The sequence below is a fragment of the Gorilla gorilla genome, chromosome 15 (assembly GCF_029281585.2).
Source record: "Gorilla gorilla gorilla isolate KB3781 chromosome 15, NHGRI_mGorGor1-v2.1_pri, whole genome shotgun sequence".
NCBI classification, from domain to species: domain Eukaryota; kingdom Metazoa; phylum Chordata; class Mammalia; order Primates; family Hominidae; genus Gorilla; species Gorilla gorilla.
The window spans coordinates 21,404,808-21,422,809 of NC_073239.2; the positions used below are offsets into that span (position 1 = coordinate 21,404,808).

The following is an 18,002-nucleotide window of genomic DNA, read 5'->3' on the forward strand; positions in this document are numbered from 1 at the left end:
ACATATACCAATTAAAAGACAGAGGCTGGCAGAATGGATTAAAAAACATGACCCAACTATATGCTATCTAAAAAAACTCACTTCAAATATAATCAAATAGACTGGTGGAAAGTAGACGGATGGAAAAAGTTATATAGCATGCAAACAATGAAAGGAAAGCTGGAGTGGCTACATTAATATTAAGTAAAATAGACTTCAGAGCAGAGAAAATTACCAGAGACACAAAAGACGTTATATAACGGTAACAGCGTCAATCTAAGAAAACATAGCAATCTTAAATGTGTGTACCAAACAACAGAGCTCCAAAATATGTGAAAGCAAAAGCTGACAGAACCAAAAGGAGAAATAGCCAAATCTACAACTACAGTTGGAGACCTCGACACTCCTCTCTCAACAATTGAGATAACTGGACAGAAAATCAGCAAGCATATAGAAGAACTCAACACCATCGTCCAGGTTCATGAATTGGAAGGCTATAGACAGTAAAGGCAAAGGAAGTAGAATAGCTAAAACAATTTTGAAAAGAAAGAATGAAGCAGAAAAATCAGTTAACCTCATTTTAGTCCTTCTTATACAGCTGTGGTAATCAAAACTGTGTGATAATACCGGAAGGATACATTCTGGAGTCTGGACTACATAGCACAACAAAATAAACAATACGCGGTTCATTCTAGAGCACATCTAAAATTCCAAACTGATCCCAGAACTAATACCTCCTGAGTACCCAATACCTCAGGCTTAACCTAAAATAAGGTATCTCTGCCCCGCCCCCACACCCTGCCTGCCCCATCCCACACAACATCACGGGTCCTCCTTAGTGACACTTTCCCTTACTGATAAGGAGTACACTTGGCCCAGACTTCTGGAATGGGAAGATGGAGGCTTACTCAAGTCAGACTTATCATCTTAGAATTCTTTTTTTTCTCTCTTCTGATTTGGGGTTTCTGTTTCCAATATTTTCTACTATTTCACCTTTCCTTTTCACAAAATTATTTTTCCTTGAAATACGTCTCCTTTTGCCACTGCATTTTCTTTATTCTGATTACTATCGGGGTTAAATTTTAATTTTCTGTCTACCGTTTTTTTCTCAAGATGATTAAGGATAATTCTCTAAAAATCAGAAGAATAAAAACATATTTTGCCAGGTGCGGTGGCTCATGCCTGTAATCCCAGTGCTTTGAGAGGCTGAGGTGGGAGGATCTCTTGAACTCAGGAGTTCGAGACCAGCCTGGGCAACATGGTGAGACCCTGTCTCAAACAAATGAACAAACAAACATATTTCAGATTAATATTTGGTTTGAACTTTTTCTGGTTTGGCTTCTGCCCTAATTTGGCTTATCTCCAGTAGGAGGAGATAAGAGATTTTTTTTTTTTTTACTCATATGTGACACATTAACTTTTGGCATAAAACTGATGAAAAGTAGTTCCTGAGCTTAGGGTAAAAATATAGTTGGCAGGGCTACATGGGTTAGAAATAACTGTGTAGGGATGCTCCGGAAATAGAAAAGCTGCCTGGGAGGTAAGAGAGGCCAATGAAAGCAAGAGCTTTTCTCAGTAATCCTAAACAGCAAATGTTAACTTCCTTTCCCTGTGCTTATACCTTTTTACCTCCTCCTCTGCAGTCTATGGCACTTCCTGAGGTTTTATGGATTGTAGCTGTTCAGAAACTCTAAAGCCTTTGGGATCTGATGTCTTCAGAAACTAGAAATTCTTCGTCTGTTCCTCAGCAAGATAACTATCATCAATATACCTCATTTATAAGAACATTCATTATGGGATACCTCCAAGAAAGAACTTAAAAACTGTTTTGGAAGCAACCCAAATGTCAATTTCTGGAAGATGAATAGATCGATAAAATGTGGTATATACATATAATAGATTATTATTCAGCCTTAAACAGGAATGAAATTCTAATACATGCTACAACATGGATGAACTTGAAAACTAAGTGAAAAAAGCCAGACACTAAACGACAAATACTGAATGATTGCACTTACATAAGTTACCTAAAGTAGTCAAATTCATAAAGACAGCATAGAATGGTGGTTGTCAGGGCAGCAGGGAGAGGAGAATGAGGAGCTATTGTTTAATGGATACAGAGTTTCAGTTTGGGAAGATGAGAAAAGTCTGGAGATGAATGGTGGCAACAGTTGCACGACAACATGAAGTACTTAATGCCACTGAACTGTATACTGAAAAATGGTTAAAATGGTAAATTTTATGTTAATATATTTTACAACAATAAGAGATTTTATCAGGCCAGACACGGTGGCTCATGCCTGTAATGCCAGCACTTTGGGAGGCTGAGGTGGGCAAATCACTTGAGGTCAGGAGTTTGAGACCAGCCTGGCTAACATGGTAGAACCCAGTCCCTACTAAAAATGCAAAAAACTTAGCTGGGTATGGTGGCAAGCGCCTGTAGTCCCAGCTACTTGGGAGGCCGAGGCAGGAGAATCGCTTGAACCTAGGAGGAGGAGGTTGCAGTGAGCTGAGATGGTGCCACTATACTCTAGCCTGGGCGACAGAGTGAGACTCGGTCTCAAAAAAGAAAAAAAAAAAGGATTTTATCATAAAAATTTTAAATACAAACAAAAGCAGGCAGAATAGCATAATGAACTGCCATGTACCCATCGCTCAGCTGCAATAATTATCAGCTCACGGCCAATCCAATTTCATCTATATACCAATTCACTTCCTTCTCTCGGATTATTTTGAAACAAATCCCAGACATATCATTTCACCTGTAAATATGTTGGAATGCATTTCTAAATATAAGAATGCTTTAAAAGATAAGCACAGGGCCAGGCGCAGTGGCTCACGCCTGTAGTCCCAGCACTTTGGGAGGCCAAGGTGGGCGGATCACGAGGTCAGGAGTTCGAGACCAGCCTGACCAACATGGTGAAACCCCATCTCTACTAAAAATACAAAAATTAGTTGGGCGTGGTGGCAGGCGCCTGTAATCGCGGATGCTCGGGAGGCTGAGGCAGGAGAATCGCTTAAGCCCAGGAGGCGGAGGCTGCAGTGAGCTGAGATTGCACCACTGAACTCCAGCCTGGGCGACAGAGCAAGACTCTGTCTAAAAAAAAAAAAAAAAAAAAAAAAGATAAGCACAATTTCTTTTTTCTTTTTTTTTTTGAGATTTTGAGACAGAGTCTCGCTCTGTCACCCAGGCTGGAGTACGGTGGTGCAATCTCAGCTCACTGCAGCCTCCGCCTCCTGGGCTTAAGCGATTCTCCTGCCTCAGCCTCCCGAGCACCTGGGATTACAGGCGCCTGCCACCACGCCCAACTAATTTTTGTATTTTTAGTAGAGATGGGGTTTCACCATGTTGGCCAGGCTGGTCTCAAACTCCTGACCTCGTGATCCGCCCTCCTTGGCCTCCCAAAGTGCTGGGATTACAGGCGTGAACCACTGCGCCCAGCCTGATAAAATCTTTTCTTGTTGTAAAATATATTTAATATAAAATTTATGTAACATAAATGTAACATAAATGACTCATATTTCTGAGTCACAATTGTTTTTTGAATAAGGATCTAAAAAATTCCCATACATTGAAATTGCCTGGTATCTCTCTTAAGACTCTGTATAAGCTCTTTATCTATTTATCTTTTCTCCCTTATAGTCTAAGGCATATGATTGTTCATAGAGAATTTCCTCCATTTAGATTTTACCGATTGCATCCCTATGGTATCATGTAACATAGTCTCCAGTCTTCTATGCTTCTTGCAAACTGGTAGTTGAATCTAGAGGCTGCGTTTGTTGGTACATGCATGTAGTCCCAGCTACCTGGGATGCTGAGGTAGGAGGATTGCTTGAGCCCAGCAGTTCAAGCGTAGCCTGGGCAACCACAGCAAGACCCTATCTCTTGATAAAATAAAATATTATGGTCCTGATGAATTGAAAAGGCCAGTTCATTTATCAAAGATTAAGAAGAACCTCCTCTGTAAGTCACTAGGCATGTGGTACTTGGAATACAGATATAAAAAAACAGGTATTCCAGCCGGGTGTGGTGGCTCACGCCTGTAATCCCAGCACTTTGGGAGGCCAAGGCGGGTGGATCATTTGAGGTCAGGAGTTCGAGACCAGCCTGACCAACATGGTGAAACCCCGTCTCTACTAAAAATACAAAAAAATTAGCCAGGCGTGGTGGCACATGCTTGTAGTCCCAGCTACTTGGGAGGCTGAGGCAGGAGAATTGCTCGAACCCAGGAGACAGAGGTTGCAGTGAGCCGAGATCACGCCACTGCACTCCAGCCTGGGAGACAAAGTGAGACTCCATCTCAAAAAAACAAAAAAAACCCAAACACAGTTATCTCTAACCTCAAGGTCTTTGCAGTCAAATTAATATAATATAATGTATGCACTAAGATGGAACACAAAGGATGGGCACTTCAATCAGACTGTGGGTGAGGAGGGTGGTCAGGGAAGTCACCACAGAGGAAGTGACAGCAGAGCTGAGTTTTCAGATGAACTAGCCCGGCAAGGAATGGGAATTTCCAAGAACAGGAGCAGCAAGTTGAAGGTGGAGGCTCTTTATTAGCACACTGAATTTGAGGAACTGCAAGGTGTCAAATGTGACTCAAGCAGAGGTGTGGGAGGATGACATGGGACGTGCCAGAAATAAGACTGGAAATGAATGCAAGGGTTAGATCCCAGGGGTCTTTATAAGTTGTATAAAGTCTTTTCCTGCCTGAAAGCAATGGGGGAAAATCAAAGGATTTAAAACAGGAGAGTGGGCTGGGCGCGGTGGCTCATGCCTGTAATCCCAGCACTTTGGGAGGTCAAAGCGGGTGGAGCACCTGAGGTCAGGAGTTCAAGGCCTGCCTGATCAACATGGAGAAACCTCATCTCTACTAAAAATACAAAATTAGCTGGGCATGGTGGTGCATGCCTGTAATCCCAGCTACTCAGGAGGCTGAGGCAGGAGAATCGCTTGAACTCGGGAGGCAGAGGTTGTGGTGAGCTGAGATTGTGTCATTGCACTCCAGCCTGGGCAACAAGAGCGAAACTCCATCTCAAAACAAACAAACAAACAAACAAACAAGCAAGCAAACAAACCAAAACAGGAGAGTGACATGACTTCCATTTTAGAGAGATCAAAATTGTGGACTGCATGAAGGCTGGGCTACAAAAGGGAGATCAATTAGGAGGCTTCTGCAGTAATTCAGGCAAGAGATAATGAGAAAACTGGCAGTAAAAATGAAAAGAACAGAGCTCTTTGCGAGTTAGTAAAGCAGAACTGAGCAGACTTAGTCACTGACCGGATGTGGGAAATAAGGAGAGGGATAAAGCAAGACAGATTGGACAGCTGGATAGATGATGGTACCAAGATAGAGTCTATGAGAGGAGGAGCTTTTGATATCTCAAGGTGGAAGAGATCTAGGTGGCCAGTTATGTGGCTCTCTACCAGATTTGGGAGTCATTCAGGGACCATGCAATGGCAGGTGCCATCAGAGAGTAGATGAGCTGTAACAGGACAGGTAAAAACTCTGGAGGGAAGATAGTGAAGGAAGACACTTGAGGAATACCATTATTTGAAGGATGGGGTACTAAGAAAAGCTTATAACAGAGACTGAAGCATGACCAAAAAGATGAAAACCCAGGAGACAGTGGTCTCTCAGAAAGAGACTATAAGGAGCATTTCAAGAAGGAGGGAGCAGCTATGTACCAGTGCTACGGGGACACCATGTCAGATAAGAACCAAAGTGTGGCCTACAACCAAGGGGAGTCATTTTGATGATGCCAGAGGGGGCAGGACTGAGATTTCAGTTGGTTCCCTAAATCCTATATAAGGATGCAGTTTGCTTTGCCCAGAGAGACTCTGTCCTATAAGTATAGCTCTATTTTGTCTGAGCAAACAATTGGTTCTGCTCTTCATTTCAGATACTGAGTGTTGTGGCCTCTTCAAAATCCCATCTCCCAGAAGCTTCACTGTTAAGGGAGAAAGGTGTGTGTGTGTGTGTTTCTTTTTTCTTTTCTTTTCTTTTCTCTTTCTTTCCTTCTTTCTTTTTCTTTCTTTTCTTTCTTTCTTTCTCTTTCTCTCTCTCTTTTTTTTTTTTTGAAACAGTCTCATTCTGTCGCCCAGGCTGGAGGACTGCAGTGGCACAAATCACAGCTCACTGCAGCCTCAACCTCCTGGGCTCAAGTGATTCGCCTCCACCTCCTGAGTAGCTGGGACTATAGGTGCACACCAGCATACCTGGCTAATTTTTGTATTATTTGTAGAGGTGGGGTTTCACCATGCTGCCCAGGCTGGTCTGGAACTCCTGACCTCAAGCAATCTGCCTGCCTTGGCCTCCCAAAGTACTGGGATTACAGGCATGAGCCATTGCACCTGACCAGCAGAAAGTTTCTCAAATTTTTTAAGGATGGAAGAGACTTGAGAATATTCATATTCTGATCAGAAAAAGCAAGTAGCAAGGTAGAGGCTGAAGATATGGGCACAGAAAGGAAAACAAGGTTCCTGAGAAAGCCGGGGACAGAATCTACAGAACAGGTGGAGAGAACACCTCTTGCCACTGAAATGGAAGGATAAGGGTAGGTCTAAACATAGGAAAGTCTGATTGTGTGGTTTGTGTGTAGGTGTATGTATGTGGTATGTAGGTAGAGATGTGAAGTCATTCATCCTGATATTTTCTGTTTTCTGTGTGCAACAGGAGGCAAGTCATTGGCAGAGGGATGGTGAAGTAGGAGGCTTGAGGGCAACAGTGCAGATGAGATATAGCTGGTGTGGGGATTGGGAGCAGGAGCTGACTGCAGACACGTAGAGAGAGCTGGACAGGGTAAAGCCCAGTCATGGTTGGAGACCAGCCACACCTACAGGCAGCAGCAGTTGGCCCAGTGGGGAGATTTACAGGGCTCAGCATCCTGCCTGCACCATGAAAGAAGGCAACTGGAAGACAGCCAGAAAGGATAATGACTGCCTTCTTTTTAATTTGTTTTTTTGTTTGTTTGTTTTTTGTTTTTGAGACAGGGTTTCACTCTGCCATCCAGGCTGGAGTGCAGCAGTGGCACAAACATGGCTCACTGCAGCCTTGACGTCCTGGGCTCAAGCCATCCGCCTGCTTCAGCCTCCTGAGTAGCTGGGACCACAGGCATGTGCCCCTACACCCGGCTAATTTTTTTCTTTTTTAGAGATGGGGTCTCACCATGTTACCCAAGCTAGACTCAAACTCCTGGGCTTAAGCAGTCCTCCCTCCTCAGCCTCCCAAAGTGTTGGGATTACAGGCGTGAGATACCATGCCTGGTCATGATTGACTTCTGGTTTCATGTTAATATTTGGCCAAAATGCACTTTCTGGTAGAAACATAATTGAAATGTCAGTCATCTAATATCATTCTTCCTATTTATTATTAGTAATTGGAGATACTATTCCAAATTTATATTTATATCAGTATAGGATCCATGGTTTTGTATTCTGGTCCAAGGTATGAATTCCTCAGGTACCCTCCCGCCTGCTCCTGTGCCTCCCCTACCCCTCCACTATCCTTACAGTGTTATTAAAATTTGTCAAGTCATCATTAACAAAAATATTAAACAGCCAGGCGTGGTGGCTCATGCCTGTAATCCCAGCACTTTGGGAGGCCGAGGCAGGTGGATCACGAGGTCAGGAGTTTGAGACCAGTCTGGCCAAGATGGTGAAACCCCGTCTCTACTAAAAATACAAAAATTAGCTGGGTGTGGTGGTGGGCGCCTGTAATCCCAGTTACTCGGGAGGCTGAGGCAGGAGAATCGCTTGAACCCAGGAGGCGGAGGTTGCAGTGAGCCAAGGTAGCTGCACTCTAGCCTGGGCAACAGAGCAAGACTCCATCTCAAAACAAACAAACAAACAAAACCCAAAAATATAAACAACATTATTTACATACAGTTTTTTGTATGGAAAGATGAAATTATCTTTGATAATTTTCTATTATTTCTCATAGCAATTTATGAGGGAAGTCAGCGGTGTTTTCTCATTTACAGGATAAAGAAGGTAAAGGAAAGAGAAATTAGGGACTTAGTCAAGGTGTTCCTAAGTGGTAATATAAAAAAAGGATCTTGTTTTTGCAATTGCAAACTGTGCTGCTATAAACTTGTGTGTGCAAGTATCTTTTCTGTGTAATGACTTCCATGCCCATCAATCAACAAGTGGATAAAAGAACTGTGGTGTGTATATATATATATATATATATATATATATATATATATATATATATATATATATATATGTGTGATGGAATACTACTACTCAGCCATAAAAAGGAACAAATTAATGGCATTTGCAGTGACCTGGATGAAACTGGAAACTATTATTCTAAGTGAAGTAACTCAGGAATGGAAAACCAATCGTCGAATGTTCTCACTCATAAGTGGGAGCTAAGCTATGACGATGCAAAGGCAAAAGAATGACACAATGGACTCTGGGCATTCAGGGGAAAAGAGTGGGAAGGGGGTAAGGGATAAAAGACTACAAATTGTGTGCAATGTATACTGCTCGGGTGGTGGGTGCACCAAAATCTCACAAATCACCACTAAAGAACTTAATCATAAACCAAACACCACCTTTTCCCCAATAACCTACGGAAATAAAAAATTTTAAAAAACGAAAAAAAAAATAAAATGGAGATTGGCCACCTCCAAAAGACTAAAAAATAAATACAGGATCTCAAAACCACCTGGCTCTCAAGGCAAGTTCTCTCTGGCAATATCTCCCTCTTTTAAGGACTTTAGGAAACAAGTAGGGGCCTATTTGATAAGGTGGTTCAGGGAGGCCACGTGTCAGTGCTGAAGTACATTTCCTTCCTCAATCTACCTCTCTACCTTCTGTTCAACTTCCCTCCCTTTAATGAATCAGTCAGGGGATGGTGAGGAGAAGCTCCACTTTATCTGAGCCTTAGTTAGGAGCAGACCTCAATTCTATTCAGCTAGTCTGGTACTCCTTGGAAAATGCATCAGTGTCATTCCCTGGCAGCTTCTGATCTTATTATTCTATGTGTAAAATGAATCAATGTAAATAGCTCTTCAGGAACCGGAGGAAGTTCACAGATCCCTAAACTCAGGAATAATTTTCTCTAAAGGACCTGATGTAGAAGGGGAGTCTGATTAAAGTAGAAACTGTTTTCCCTGAAAATGGTCAGCAGCTGTTCTAAGTCCAAACTGGGAGTAGGTAGGGTGTTTGAGGAGCAAGGCACCATGCATTTGAGGGGTATAAGACATCTTTTTTTTTCTTTTTTTTTTTGAGACCGAGTCTCGCTCTGTCACCCAGGCTGGTGTGCAGTGGCGCGATCTTGGCTCACTGGGTTCAGGCGATTCTCCTGCCTCAGCCTCCCGAGTAGCTGGGACCACAGGCATGCGCCACCATGCCCAGCTATTTTTTTGTATTTTTTATAGAGACAGGGTTTCGCCATGTTGCTCAGGCTGGTCTCGAACTCCTGGCCTCAAGTGATCTGCCCACCTGGGACTCTCAAAGTGCTGGGATTACAGGCATGACCCACTGTGCCCGGCCCCTTTTCTTGGATAAAACCACGTGAGTGTGCACACCAGGGAGGATGTAAAGTGATTTAGTCTTTGACCTGCCTCCTCTTTACACATTCACATAGCTATAGTTCAAAGCCTGAACTTTGAAAGGAGAGCAAATTAATTTTAAATGTATGATGATATTTAAGACAGTATCTTTAGTTATTCATAAGCTGAGATATTTGAAATTCCATAAAATATGGAAGTCCTTAAAATAACCACAGGTAACCCACATAGTGTTCTGATATAAAGGATTTCTAATACCAGTTCTACAGTTGTTTGGGAGACTAAAGCCAGGAAATATACTATCACACTGGTCTTTAAGAACAACAACAACAAAAAAGCCAGGTAATAATTCAATTTCATTTTTTTTGGTCCTGCTCTGTTATCCAGGTGGCAGTGCAGTGGCATGATCATGGTTCATTGTGGTCTCAATCTCCCAGGCTCAAGTGATCCTCCCACCTTAGCCTTCTGAGTAGGTGGGACTGCAGGTGCACGCTATCGTACTTGGCTAATTTTTTATTTTTTTATTTTTTGTAGAGATAGGGTCTCATGATGTTTGTTGCCCAGGCTGGTCTTGAACTCCTGGGTTCAAGCAATCCTCCTGCCTCTGCTTCCCAAAGTGCTGAGATTACAGGTATGAACCACCATGCCCAGCCCATCTTCACTTTTTATGTGATTACCTCACTAAAGATAACCTCATGGTAATTTGGGGCTTGAACTGGAATTAATTGTCCTGGGTGGGAATTTTCCTATTTGAGTCTGGCTGGATTTGAGGATATAATGGGGTTAAGTCAAAAGCAGACAGGAGAAAGCAAGAAAAGTAAATATTCTTTCATGTGCATTTATTAATTTTGACAATTATTTCCCACAGACTGAGAGAACGCAAGACCACTTTAGGGACAAAGACAATGATTGATGAACTCTCTTGAGGCAGTGTTCCAGAACTCAGGATATCACAAACATAATGCCTGTAATTGATGCATTGTGCTCGCCACAAAATGTACAGTGGAAAAAAACAGGGAACTCATAACTTACACTAGTCCAGTGGAGTTTTCTACTTGTTTTTATGATGCTATTACTCTCTGCAGGTTAGCTAATATCCAGTTTAAGTCCCTTCTTTGTCTTCGTTCCTCTTGTTTTTCTCTTGAGCTAAGTTTTGGGACGAGAATCCCTGTCCCAGACATAGAGTGACACTATTTCTCAAGTGACTGCTATATTCAACATTTTTCTGTATACCTCTGAAAATGCCACCAAGGGGGAGAGTGCAGGAAACCTAACAAAGTTGTGGCTTGAGGCTTCTAGTTTCAAATATTCTTGTCATATTTTCATTAGCAGCCTGCTCCATTGGTGCTGCCTTGGCCTCAGTTCTACCTTTGACAGCTGTTGCTGCTTGCAGAGAGAGAAAGAGATCATGATTTATTTAAAGGAAGCTTGATCATATTGTCTTGCTGGAACTACTTAAGAGCTATATACCATACAACAGACAGATTAGCACTTGAAGAAAATGAGAGAAATGGAAGATGAGAAAAGGAAACTTTCACCAGGTGGTATGTAAGCTGCAAGCTTTCTAAGTCTGGTGGTGTATCCAGAGGAGAGAGGCTGAGGCTGACCGAGCAGGAGTCCTACTTCTACCTCTTTGTACACAGATCTAAAAGTATTTAATGACTGACTCACTATATAAAGCACTTTGAATCTCTTTGGTAAAAAATGGATATATGGATATATACAAAATATTATTACTTCATTATAATGTCATAAATGATCCCACTGGTTTACATTAGACCCACCATGTCCTATATCCTGCTTTCGTCAGTCTTTGGTATTTTAGGGAGATTTCAATTATCTCATCTTGTCCTTAGTTAATGAAACAATTCTATGGAGGAAGAGAAATCCCTTCCTGCTTTGGGAACATCCTGTCAAGTGTGGGATGTTTCCTGCTCACCACTATCTTCTCTGATGCCATTAGCACCCACACAGTCATCCAGCCTTTTAGAAAACTATTAAATCATTGGCCTAGATGGATTTTCTCAGCTAGCTCAGAGTCAAAGCTGTCTAGAAGACAGATTTGCCTCCTGACTCATAGTGTGACTTTTCTCCAAACATTTATATGCATTTGGTCTTTTTATTTTCTCTGTAAGATATCTGTGTTTCCTCCCTATCCTGTAAGGCAAGAAAGGATAGGTATTCTGAAGACTGAAAACTAATTTCAGGAAGATTAAACTAACTCATTTTGACATGGAAATATCAAAATTTGATTAAATTTCCACTCTCAAAAGGTTTATTAAAAATTCCCCCTAGGGTTCTAGGTCCAGTCCATATATAAGGAATAATTTGCTCACTCTGGGAAAGTATATGAATACTGTCAGGATCAAAGGGCTCCATTTCATGACTAGAAGAGAAAGAGTAAGATGAGTGGGGAGTTCAGAAGCTTGAAAACTTGTGTAGCCTGGCCATGGCTGCACTAATTCACACAGCTTTTGTCTTGCTACAAAGCCCCACACAGTTGTACACTATGGTTATGGATTCTGTTTTCTGGTAAAGTACTGTCTGTTCGAAATATATAAAATACCTGGCTATATAAAAAGACACCCTATAATGGATGACTGGAAGCAGAAAAATAGTAAGAGAAAGGAAGGGAGGAAGGGAGGGAGGGAGGGACACCTTAGACATCTCCAGTTCATGTTTTAAGCAATCTATGCCGCTCTGCGGTGGAAGGACTTATACATAAATAAAACTGGATAGACACATAATAGAGACCTTTCCAACTTCTATTACTTAATAGTTCAATAATCATAATTAAGAGCACAAGCTTTGGCATCAGGCTGCCTGGGTTCAGATTCTAATTCTACTATGTACCAACTGTGTGACCTTGCGGAAGTTACATTTCCTCTCTGAGCCTGTTTCTTCATTGGTAAAGTAGAAATAATAATTGGGTTATTATGACGGTTACTTTAGATAATGTATGTAGACACAAAGCACATGGGAAAATACTCAATAAATGTTAGCTATTACTACGCAATCGGGACTGGATTAGGGAATTTAGAGCTCCCAATCCTTACTATATTCTCCCCGCATCCAAAACAAAGAAAGAGCAAAAAAGAAAAGAAGAGAGAGTAAAGAATAAAACAAAAGACAGAGAAAAAAGAGTTTCTTTTGGCATTATCACAGATTTGGGTGGTTTTTGTGGTAATCTCTGTCAACACTTGGTAGGAGTAGAACATAAACTTTCAGGTTAAGGCAAACTGAACACATGCATCTAATCTTAACCCCACTTGAAATTCCATTAAAACTATAATATAGACCTTCTAAAATCACAAATCCACAATGACTTTAGAGACAATAGCAACAAAATTTTGGAAGCTGGAAAGCAGATAAACAAGTGGTAACTGACTTTACAGATCCAACAAAGTCAAATCTGAAGAGAGGTAAGCTAAGAACCAACGCAATTTTCAAAAGACTCCAGAACTGGAAGTAAAGGAGTAAGACTTAATGAAGTGTGTGGCTGAACTAAGGAGAACTGGGGAAAACTGCTGAAGAAGGATTAGATTCCTAGACTCAGATACCCTTGCCCCCTCAGTTACATATTGCTTTTGCTGGGGTAGGAGATAGAAGTCTGAAGATTCATTATTTGAGTTTAGAGAGAGAGAACCAGAAAACAGAGAGGAAGGAATCATCAACAAAATAACCAATGAACATCTCCCCAAATAAGAAGATATCAGTTTCTAGAATGAAATAGTCTGCGTGTTCAACTCAATGAATGAAAATAGACCATACAAAGTCACAGCACCGTAAAATTTTAAAACACTGGAGACAAAAAGAAGACTCCAAAAACTTCCAGAGAGAATAAAGCAGATCATATACAAAAGATAAGGAGCCAGAATGTCTTCAGACTTCAAGAGTAACACTGGGAGCATAAAACACTGCCTTCAAAATTCTGAAATAATATTATTTCTAACCTGAGATCTATTTTCAGCTATACCATCATGTGTAAGAATAATATAAAGGCATTTTCAGACACGGAAACTCATAAAAATTTTACCTCCTATGTACCTTTCTTTGAGAAGCTCCTGGAGAACTTTTCACTAAAGAGACTAATCCAAGAAAGAGGAAGACAGGAAATTGGAGTTCCAAAACAGGAGAGCGGTAATGGGAATCCCCCAAAGGATGGTGAAGGGAGATCCCAGGATGATTGCTGTGTATCAGATACAGAGGGCAATTAATCCAGATTGAAAAGTGACTCAAGAGATAGCCACATTGCATACTGTCATCACCAAGATCCTCACTGCCATCACTTTATTATTTTTTTTGAGAGAGGGTCTCATTCTGTTGCCTAGGCTGGAGTGCAAGTGGCACAATCAGGGCTCACTGCAACCTAGACCTCTTGGACTCTAGCGATCCTCCTTCCTCAGCCCCCCAAGTAGCTGGGATTACAGGTGTGCACCACAACACCTAGCTAATTTTTTGTATTTTTAGTAGCGATGGGGGTCTCACCATGTTGCCCAGGTTGGTCTTGAACTCCTGGACTCAAGCAATCTGCCCGCCTCGGCCTCCCAAAGTGCTGGTATTAGAGGCGTGAGCCACTGTGCATGGCCACCATCCTTTTAACTGGAGCACAGAATGCCCGAGTGAGCCTGTATTTGGCTTGTTTTAACTGTAGTCCAGAGTTTCCATACTCCCTGACATCCCATGGTGCCGTAATCAGTGAAGACTTGCATTTTATTGAGAATGTAAGAAATTTTTGTTTTGACCTACTCCTGAAAGCTGGAGGAAAGCCATGGTGAGTTTAGAAGCAGAAAAACAGCAGCTTGTTCTGTTTGACCATATTTTCTGTTGGATGTTTTTGGGTACCTGGTCCAAACTACAGCTTTGCCAGATGCCCTGATGTGGTAAACCCTCTGTTTTGTAAGACTAGCTCTGACTTCCCCAGAAGGGGCTCCCAAAGAATAACGCCAGATCATAAACCAAAGACCTTGCTCAGCTTATCTTCTCAAGGGAGCTTTCATCTGACAGTGACAATCTTGCCCCTTCCTCACACAGCTAGAGTTGAGCTTACTCCTCAGTTTTTCAATCCTAAACAATGAAAAGCAAGAAAATTATTTACACAGAAGTCAGGATTATGTTACCTGACTGGGGTGGAGAGTTGGGGAAGAAGAAGTTAGCAGGGGAAAGGAGACAAGGTTAGAAGAGGTTAAACAGGACACAGAGGGAACTTCTTAACCCAACTGGTGGGTACAAATGTGTTAGTTTTATTATCACTCTTTAAACTACACATTTACATTAAAACAGTCTTTACACATGATATATTTTATGCGCGCACACACAGAGGCTTTGTATTTATTAGAGAACCACATAAAATTGCCAATATTCTACCATTTTTGAGGTATAAAAATAGCAACCTCATATGTTTAAACCCAATCATTCAGGCTCAGTAATGTACTTTGTGCCTTTGAGGCAAATTAAGAGCCTAAGTTTCCCCATGTGCAAAATGAAGTTAAAAAAAAAAAAGATAATATCCAAGAAGATAAGTAACCATAAGAGAAAAAAAGAATTTAAAAAAGTGGGTTTCTGCATTAAATTATATTTAATAAACTCTCATGATCGAGTAACTCTCATATTATGTATGTAACACCATAATACTGGTCCTCTAAAAAGTTAAAATGTTAGTCTCTAATGGAGGAAATTCTTTGTGTTTCCCAGAGGGAAGATTTGGCAAATATTACATTAACATAACTATAGTTCAATATAACATAACAATGAGGACTTATGAAAAGTTTTTAGAAATCCCCAAGCCCTCACATCTCCCTTACTTCTGCTTTTCTTGGCAGAAATGGGACACAGAAAGTGGAAATGGTGGGAAGCAATAACGGGGATTGATGTGAGGAATTAGAATATAAAATGAGACAAGTGTATTCACTATACTTGAATCAAGGCAGAAACATGGATGGTCTGAGTTCGTTCTTGGTAGAAGAGCTGTTTTAAGCCTCTTTTTTTCAGGTATATAAATTTAAAAAATGACCTAAACCAAAAAGAAGAGTCTTCCATTTTTTTCACCTTTAGCTATGAGTTACTAGGCAATTATGATGTGTCAAAAGTACTTTAAATATTAATGTGTTTATACACATCACCATTTAATCCTCATAGACACCCTTATGAATTTCGTACCATTATTACCACCCACTCCTACTTCCCTTTTACTTATGGGGAAACTGAGCCACAGCAAGGTTAAGGAACTAGCTCAAAGTTACAGGCCAGTAAGTAGCAGAACTAGGTTTCGAACCTAGGCAAACCTACATTCTAACCACAAACCTACATTCTTAATCAGTCACTCTTCTTGTAGCATATAACTCTCAATTTTAACTCCTTTCTTTTTAAAACGTTCCCTTATTAAACCTGTCCCTTATTCTTTTTTTTTTTTTAGACATGGTCTCACTCTGTCGCCCAGACTGGAGTGCAGTGGTGTGATCACGGCTCACTGCAGCCTCAACCTCCTGGGCTCAAGTCATCCTCCTGCCTCAGCCTCCCAAGTAGCTGGAACCACTGGGGTGCACCACCACACCTAGCTAATTTTTGTATTTTTTTATAGAGATGAGAGTCTCACTATGTTGCTCATAGGCTGGTGTCAAACTCCTGGGCTCAAGAGATCTGCCTGCCTCTGCCTCCCAAAGTGTGGGGATTACAGGCATGAGCCACCATACCGGGCCCTGTCCTTTATTCTACAGCTAACTGCGACTATGATTATTCCAGTAACATCTTTTGCATCCTTCTTAAGTGAACTATGGGAAATCCTTAGGTACTTTTGTTGGAAACCTAACACTGTATTTCTCAGCTGGAGTGTACATGAGCAGTACTTGGCAATACACTGAAGGTACTTGAAGCCATAGGATAAACAAGACATAACTTCCTGGAGTGACCATTACTTCAGGTTCAGTTTTTTTGGGAGAAACTCCTTGTAAAAACAAAGGAAACAAACACAGATATACCATGATGTCTTTGAATGCAAGATCTGCACTAAATTTTAAGATAAAAGAAATAACACTCCAAAGACATTTTCCACTTCCCTCAGGGCTATTTGATCCAATCTTTGGGGACAGTAGCTCTTTCTCCTCTGCTGGTAAGAGCACTCTGCAAATAATGTCAGGAGTGATCACTGGATTGTAAAATATGTCAGCTAAGCACAGCACTCTACCCAGGTCAGGAACAAAGTCACAATACCAAACATGGCCCTAATCTGACTATTTAAAACTTCCAAAATATTGCACTTGGAAATACGTGAGATATAGCTAGCTAGCTAGATAGATGAAAATGTAAATTTTAGAACAATATATTAATTATGCCGTATTTGTGCAAAATACGTATGTATGTATGTGCTCAAAATAGTCTTAAAAGATACACACTACACTGTTATCAGTGGTCTCTTCTGGGGAATAGAACTAGGGAGATGGCTTTCATTTTCTATCATTTGATATGATTTGACTCCCCCCCAACAATAAACATGTATACTATCTTTGTAAAGGAAGAAAAACAATACCCAAAGAGTAAAAAACACCAACAGCAGAACATACAGTAACCCCAAAGACCAAAAATAAATGAGGATCCCTAGAGATCTTCCAAGACAGTAACCCTGTGAATGTGTCTAAAGGTTAATCTGAAAGTCATCACAATATATGCAGAGTAGGTTCAGCCTGAGTTTATTAAATTCAACACAAATATTTATATGGTGTCTACATATGATAGGTACTACTTGAGGTGCAGGGATATTTAGATCTTTCTATCATAAGATTCAGTTCTTTTCTTTAAATAATTCATTCCATAGTAGGAAGCCAGACATAAATAAATCACTAAAATGTATATTATTCTAATGCAATACAAATAATACACAAATTTACCAAATGTGTGTACCTTTTCTGCTCCAGGTACTACCTGAAGCACAGGTGGATATAAGGGTAAACAAGACATGGTCCCTGCCCTCAGTGAGTTTAGAGCCCAGTGGGAGTAAATAAAAGGTGTCAGTAGAATCACCAGGGTAGGAGAAAAGAGAAGCCTATGAAAAGTTTTTAAAGCTAAAATGGAACTCCCCAGTTTAGAACTTCTTTAATCTTCTAGATTACAGAATCAGCAAATGCAAAGGCACAAATGAGTGAAATGTTACGGTATGTTGAGAGAATAACAAGAATTTTAGGACCAGTGGAGTGTACAGTGCAGGGTGGGAGAGAAGAAAAGCTGAGGAGAGGTGAGTCGAGGCTGGGAGGTAGGCAGGACTCTTGCATAAGGCACACAGGATCTTGGGTTTTGTGATGAGAAGCCTCTGAAGGGTGGTAATAGCAGGAAAGTGACAGTTTCAGATGTCCATTTCAAAAAGAACATTCTCACTGAGGTTCGGAATGTATTGAGGCCAATTATTAGACTTCAGCAACAGTGAGAGATGAAAAGGGTCTAAGACCAAAATAATCCAGAGCAGACTGTCCAAGAGAAATATAATGTGAGCCACAAATGAGAGCCAAAAG

General features: G+C 41.0%; 1 protein-coding gene across 12 annotated transcripts in view; it reads right to left on the minus strand.

The window, feature by feature from the left end:
• Positions 1–18,002, minus strand: part of PRORP (protein only RNase P catalytic subunit) — a 154,084-nt gene that overhangs the window by 16,171 nt on the left and 119,911 nt on the right. The window lies entirely within an intron of this gene.